General features: G+C 51.0%; 2 long non-coding RNA genes across 3 annotated transcripts; one reads left to right on the top strand and one right to left on the bottom strand.

Annotated features, from left to right (window-relative positions):
* Positions 1-852: 852 nt before the first annotated feature.
* Positions 853-4,443, bottom strand: LOC138432767 (uncharacterized). The gene is made up of 3 exons (XR_011253974.1): positions 3,789-4,443; positions 3,037-3,442; positions 853-2,550 (listed from the first exon to the last, which is right to left on the bottom strand). It is a non-coding gene; the product is annotated as an uncharacterized lncRNA (long non-coding RNA).
* LOC138432766 (uncharacterized) lies at positions 3,141-4,854 on the top strand. 2 transcript variants are annotated; one of them, XR_011253973.1, is made up of 3 exons: positions 3,141-3,382; positions 3,824-4,109; positions 4,279-4,854. It is a non-coding gene; the product is annotated as an uncharacterized lncRNA (long non-coding RNA). The 2 variants fall into 2 exon arrangements; XR_011253972.1 differs by lacking the exon at positions 3,141-3,382 and having other exon boundaries at positions 3,714-4,109.
* The last annotated feature ends 2,294 nt before the right edge of the window (positions 4,855-7,148 follow it).

Below are 7,148 nucleotides of genomic sequence, written 5' to 3'. Positions count from 1 at the left end.
ACTTCAACCGAAGGGATATTTTACCCACGTTCAAGGCTTAAAATTGTTTTTCTATGAAATTTGCATCCATAGGCAGAATTTCTAATTGTCTTGTAAGAAATTATTTTTTAAAGCTATTAGGGAAATCAAAGGAGAGCTTGCTGCCTTGCAGGGATTACAACAACCTTTCTTAACTGGCTAAATATTAAATAGATGAATTGTCAGGCTGTTTAGATTCAGCCCGGTTTTCCCCTCATCTCCTCTTCCTACCATAAATAATAATAAAAATACATAATGCATCACGGCTCCAGGCGTTTTCCAGCGCGGTGTGTTACCGCAGGAGTATCTGCTGAGTCTGCGGGTGTCTGCAAGGCCCCAAGTGTCATCTGCGGCTTAGGGTTTCATGGATTAGATTTTAAACGGTGTCTGGCCCGGTTGACATCAGCCTCCTCTCCCACTCAGGCTCCAAAGAAGCGCGGGGTTGGGAGCTCCCTCTCCAAGCAGCTGCAGCCGCCCCAAAGCACACCCTCACTAGCAGAGTGGGAGTCCTCTCCCACCTCTGGAAAAGGTTCCCCGAGGCTTCCGGGAGCGACTCGAATAGATGTGTTCCTGCCCCTGGCGTGAGCGTCATGTGATGACCACACTCGGTCGCTCCCGGCGCGAGTGGGGGCGGCGGCCAGTCTTGGGAAGGCCCTTCCCGCGCGGCCGCCAGCCAGGGCGAGAGCGGAGCCCGCGCACAGCCATTTAAAACTGCATGAATTATAAACAAGCTGCCTTGTCCTTCGCCATAAATTCTGCTCTTTTTGAGCCTGCAATTAGTGTTAGGAAGCACCAGAGTCTAAACACAACCAAACACCCTCTGAAGGGTCCAACTGCCCGAGGTTGCAAAGCTTTATTTCCCACTGCCACCCCCGCCGCAGCCCGAGATTTGCGCAGTCTCCTCCCCCACCACCGCCGGCGGTACGCAGCCGGCTGGGTTCCCGCTCCGCGAGAGAAGGTCACAATAGCTGCTCTATCGGCGGAGGCGCCCGCCTCCCCCTTCTCGGGTCTCTGGAAGGCAGAGAAAGGACGGTGGGGGAGGGGAGCGCGGGCCCGCAATGGCGCCCCAGGCCCAGGCCGCTCCTTCTCCCGCGGAGGACCTGCAGCGGGAAGGGGCGCGTCTGCAGCGGAAGGACACCGCCACTCCAGACCGAGGCTTCTTCCCGGGAGCGGCGCGCGGCCTCCGTTGGGAGCTCACCACGGCCTCGAGGAGGCTGCCTGCTGGCCCCTCGCCGCCGAGCGCTGCTGGGTCGAGGGGGCCCGCAGTAGCGGGCCTTCCGGGAGCAGCGGCGCCATTGCGAGTGCGGCTTCCCACGGGCCCCGCGGCGGGGAGGCCGCACAAAGGCGGCAAGGCGTCCGACACCCGCCGGCGGGGAGGGGCCGGCCTCGCTGCGGGCCTTGGGCTGGGGAGGTTAACCCCTTTGCCCAAGAGCAGGAAATGGTTCTTTGGCTCTGGCCGTGGCCGGTTCTGCCTCCCCCTAACCCCTTACTTAGACCCATTGGAGGGAGGTCTTATCAGGGAGGTTGTGGGCGATTCTCCTGGGACCAGAAGAAAGGGGTCAGGGCTCCAAGCCCAGGCCTACGGATGGGGGTGGAAGTCATTTGGGAGCCCCCTGGTCTGTCTTGCCAATCAAACGTGAATTAAAGCAGGGTTGAGATGAAGTAGCTGGAATGACCAGCTGCAGAATGAGAGCTCGGGGTGGGAAAAGATTTAGGGACAAGGAGACCCTGCCCTGGCTACCAAAGAGAAACTCAAGACCCAGCCTGCAGTGGAGTGAGAAAACCCTACTGAGTTAGCCAAGGGGATAGGGAAGTTGCAGAGGAAAGGTGGCAAGAAAGGGCGATAAGGCATTCTACCTTCTGGCTTTCAGACCTCAGCCTTATCTAAGGACCTCACAGAGAAAAATCCTTCTCAGATGGAATCATTTGTTAACTATCCATTTGTACCATTTCTTTGTAGAGGCTTCCAAATAAGAGAGGGAGAGAATACAGAGCAAGTGCTTGCCCCTTGGCGCATCCGCAAGCTTAGTCCCTATCAGAGACGCATCAGCGAAATTGGTTTCCCAGGCCCCAGAGGCTGCTAACCTTGCTGAAAAGCATTTTTTAAATTTGTATCTATAAGGAGTACTTTAAAGGTGGTAATTAACCATAGTAGTTACTCATCCCTCTCCCTCCCCCATTCTGTACTGGCCAACTGACCCTTGAGTGAAGTGATCTCAGCCAGCAGGCTTGAGCACCTAGGCTCCCCATCTGTTGAGGTTTTTCATTAAGGAGAGTGAAGTGTGGGTGTATGAATAACAAAGGAGAAACCCAACATTCTAAAAAAGTGTTTCTCTTCTTGACCTGGGGGAGCCAGAAGCCTGTTTACACCATGGATATTCAAGGGACATCCCAGGCCTGTTTAGACTTTATCCTGAGAATTAGTTGAAACTGCCTCCTGAAGTCAAGAATGGGTTAATCCCAGTTACAGAATCCAGGAAGGTCCTCTTCATCTGGCAACTCTTGGCATTACTCTGGTCCTTCTTTCAGAAACTGGAGGAAAAGAACAAGATGAACAGCAGTTCATATTAAGTAAATAAGAGAGACAGAAGGCTCCAGTTCCCACAGGCCTATAGTCTGATTACTTCAGGGCACTGCAACTTTCTAGAGAGGGGATGTAGCTATGGCTTGGGTGAGCAGGCCTATTCCTTGACACTTCAGGCACAGGGAAGTGAGGCTGAGTCGCCAGCTGCACCCACAGCACCTCTGAGAACTGGCTTTCGTGGAGCTCTCTTGTAGAAGGGTCTGGATGGAGAGAACAAACATGGGGTAGATGAATCCTGTGCACTTACTGCATTGGTGATGCTGGTGGTAGAGAAGATCATTACAGAGGATGAAATCTTAGTTATCACTGCTCCCTTGTCTTCTACTCCAGCTACAAAGCCCTTTATTTTGGGTGCCCAGAGTTGCCCAAATGCATTTATTATATGCCTGGCCCAAAACCCATGCCTAAACATTTCATTCAGGTCTCATACTCACCTTGGCAAGTTGGGAAAGTACAAAGACAATTCAAAGATCCATTTTCAGGCCAGGCCCAGCCTTCTGAAGCACAGTAAACAAAAGGTTTCCACACATGAAGAGCCAAGGTTAATAGATGTCCAGTCATGTGCAGTAGCAGAAGCAGGTGTTGGGTTCCCAGAAGATCAGCCTGGTGGGAGATACTACAGAAGTCTTGTCCCAGATCTTGTGGTAAAATCTCTTCTTCCTGCTCATTGCTCAGTCGTGACTCTTTGCTACTCTGTGGACTGTAGCCTCTCAGGCGCCTCTGTCCATGGGATTTCCCAGGCAAGAATATTGGAGTGGGTTGCCATTTCCTCCTCCAGAGGTAAGTCTCTTGAATGGTTCCTATATCTAGTTGGGGTCATTTTATATGGAAGAGTAAAATCTGGAAAATCATGAGAATAGGATTTTAACATTAGTAAGAGCCCAAAGAGGAGATCTTGATGGAAATCAGGATGCATGGAGAACCCTGGCACAGAGGCAGTGTTTTAGGTGGGGAAGCCGGGCTAAAATCTGTCTAAGAGTGCCTGTTGGACCAAGGCCTTTTTGGAGGAGGCGACGAGAGTCCCTGACTTATCAGGAGACAGGCAGAAGGCCTTCTGATGGCTCTGCTGGTAGGGAAGCTGCCCTAAAATGCCACACACCCCCATCTCCACAAGGGCCTGAGGGCCAAAGGACCGGGAAAGTGTCGGTTGGGTTGAACTCCAGGCAGTGGCAGAGCCAGAACTGACCTCTTTCACCCGCGTCTGCTAACCCCTTGGGGCAGCAACGATGCCATCTCCGTCGCCGGCAAAAACACACAAAGGAGGCTCCCACCCAGGCTCGAACCTGGGGGCACACTGGAGAGAGGGCCGGCGTGGACCCCGAGTCGGAGAGCCTCCCACCCCCACGGGGAACAATAGCTGCCGCCTCCCCGGGGCGGTGGGGCGGTCGCGCCGCACAAAGGCCGGCTCGGCCAGCGCCACGTGACGCGCGCTCGACCCGCTCTCCCGGCGGCGCGGCGGACGGGAGGGTGTTCCGACCCACCTAGAACACTTTCCGAAAGACAAACGGTGAGTTAATCACCCAACCGGCTGGCGACCGCGTCCCCCTGGCCCGCGGGGAGGCCAGGGGAGGGGCTGGGGTGAAGGCCTGCTCTGCGTGTGTGTCTAGGCTGGGGGCGGGAGAGGTTAGTTCTATTAAGAGTTCATCAATCACCGGTGTGCACTTTTCGCTCGACAGCGGTTCCTCCTACTTCGGAGCAAGTCCGGGCCAGCTGGGATCCGACCAGAAACCGCAAGCGGAGGAGACGCGGGTACGCAAGCTGAGCGGTAACGGAGGGCGCGACCTGCCGCCCTGCGCTCTGCCGCGCCAGGCCCGAGGGTCGCGCCGCCCGGTCTTCCCCTCGCCAGGGACGGCAGCCGCCCAGCAGCCCCGCCCGCGGGCCAGGCAGGGCGCCGGGTGCCCCGAGCCTCCCGGCCCCACCTCCACGCCCCACCTCCGCGCACTTCGCGCTTGCCCCAGTGACACCCTTCACCGCTGCTGTCCCCCTAGAAAGGGACAAACCCGTCTCTGAGGGCAGGACGAGAAAAAACCTCAATAGGTGGGAAGGTTCTTGCAAACACTTTTATTTAAGAGTTTTATAAAGGATGTCCTGAGGGATCAGAATTCAGGGGAGACGCTGAACGAATTCTCTCATTGTCCTTCAGGACTATTTCCTATTTGTATGGGAGGAAGGAGGTTAAGAGCCCCTGTTGAACTTGGAACTAAACTTGAATGCCATTTAAAATAACCATTAAAATACACTTAAAACACTAACCACAATGATATGCCTCTTCTTTCTTTTGTGATATGAGGGAAGGCTTGGAGTAGTTTTACTTTAGCTCTTGGGGGTTCATTTTAGAAACACCATAAAGGAGCAGACGACAGCTGGGGGCGAGGGGCAGGCCTCAGTCAGAGCTGTTCACAGCAGGAAGGCCTGGGTGAGTGGGTGGGGAAGCACCCCCTCTCGAGTGGCACCCGCTGTCCTCTTTGTCATAAATTCTAAGAGAGTTCTGGGCTACCCTCTCTTTTTAACTTTTGTTCTCAGTGATATGAGATGGGAAGTTTCTCAAGTTAATGTGTTGTCTCAGCCCACAGTAAAGAGCCCCTGGAGGACAGAAAGTTCCAGCTCTCTCCCTCTCCCCTCAGTCCTCTTCTCTCTCACCATCCTCTTGGGTGGAAATAGCTTGTTCTGGAGAAATGTTCTACTATCATTTTCCTCATGGATATAAGCTGAAGCCTTAAGGCCTCCACAGTGTCCTGAACTCCTCCAGCAGTTAAAATACGGAACCTCTTGTTCTTGGTTCAGAGTCTTCTGTCTTCAGCAGTGCCTACTGAACAGTTCCTACATGTACTGTGCTGGGCTCTGGGATATAAAAATTGAGTCACTAATGGCATATGCTTTTCAGTCTACTGGGGTAGGAAAAGAATTAATCCTAAGATTAGTATGACAGATGCTATAACATAGGTGTGGCCAAAATGTTCCTGGAATAAAGGACTCATTAACAGTATCATAGTGTCAAAAAAGGCTTCTCAGAAGAGGTGAATTTGGGTTCCTGAAGTATAGGAATTTTTTAGGCCCAAGAAGGAGTGATCTACCAGGTGGAGGGAGCAGCACATACTAAAGCAGGGAGGGAAGAAAGAGCAAGGTATGGACCTAGAACAAGGGGAGGAGCTCGGAGTGAGGCATCTGGCTGGACAGAGAGGCTGTGTAAGGGCCACGGAAGGGCACCTGGACTTAACATGTAGGCAAGGGAAAGCCACTAAAGGTCTTAAGCTGGGACATGTGGTCATTTGTTATCTATATTTGGAAAGCTGACTCTAGGGGGTACTGTGTCTGGTGGGAGAAAGGAGAGATAGGAAGCGGGAAGAACAAAGAAGGAGGCTGCTGCCATAATCCAGCCTAGAGAGGGAGAAACTTAATAAGGATGAAGAGGAGAGGCATTTAGGAGGAAGAATTCAGAGGACTTGGTGATCAATTGGATTAGTGAAAGAGGAGTTGTGGATGCTAATCCCTAGGTTTTGATTTTGACAGCCTAAGCAGGTAGTCAGTTATCCACCAAAATGAACAGTGGAGTGGAAGAGAAGACTGCAGGGGAAATGAATGAGTTCAGGTTTAGGTCTCTGTTCACTGGTTTCTGCTTTGCTAACTGATGCACTGTGTGACCCTAAGATATTCACCTAATCTTTCTGGCCTTCACTTTCATCATCAACGGAACAGTCAATAAAGATATCTACAGGTTTATCATTAGTAAAGCAGTGCATGTGTGCACTCCCAAGCGTAGGAATTATCTTTATCAGGTCTACAAAAAGCTAAAATCTAGGGAAAACATCCTCTTACCCACCCCCATGCTGATCAATACTTAGATCCTGGGTGGCCACTGAGAAATAAGTCTCAGGGAAATTAAAAGCAACACCCTGCTGCTTCCCAGATACTGAATTCAAGCTAATGCTTAGGACTAGGTCAGATCAGATTGCTAATCAGAGTCCCTCAGCTTCCAGAGGGTACTCTCCAGGGGAATGCAGAAATGTGGTCTTGGTATCAGACCACTAAAGAGGGGGCCTCTAAGAGATGTCTGAAAGCTTCTGTGCTTTTTTATACCATGTGTCTTTCAGGGAATGCTTGCAGCCACCCATTCTCTTTAAATCTTAGGCTTCCTTGTGTTGTATAGGGAAGTGTTGAACATCTGACCCTAACCATTTACATTGAACGTGACTGCAGTAAGTTGTTTCTTTTTTCTGTGTCAGTATTAGCATTTGTAAAATAGAATTATAATAGGATCAGGTAAGATAAAGAAGAATGATATTTTTGGAGGTGCTATAAGGGTATTATCTTTCACTTATCAGATTGGCAAAAATTAAAAAAAATCTTTAATATCCCACTGACTTATCAAAGGTACGAGGAAACAGGAATTCTCATATGTTACTGTAGAAGTATAAATTGATTCACTTCTAAAGAGAGTGATTTAGCAATATATAGAAACATTGCCAGTACACATATATTAGATTAAGTAATTTCATGTCTAGGAATTTTTTCTAATAGGCAAAAAGTTGAACATGTGTCTTAATAC

Source organism: Ovis canadensis, chromosome 2 (assembly GCF_042477335.2).
Source record: "Ovis canadensis isolate MfBH-ARS-UI-01 breed Bighorn chromosome 2, ARS-UI_OviCan_v2, whole genome shotgun sequence".
Classification (NCBI taxonomy): Eukaryota; Metazoa; Chordata; class Mammalia; order Artiodactyla; family Bovidae; genus Ovis; species Ovis canadensis.
This window is presented reverse-complemented; position numbering and strand designations above follow the sequence as displayed.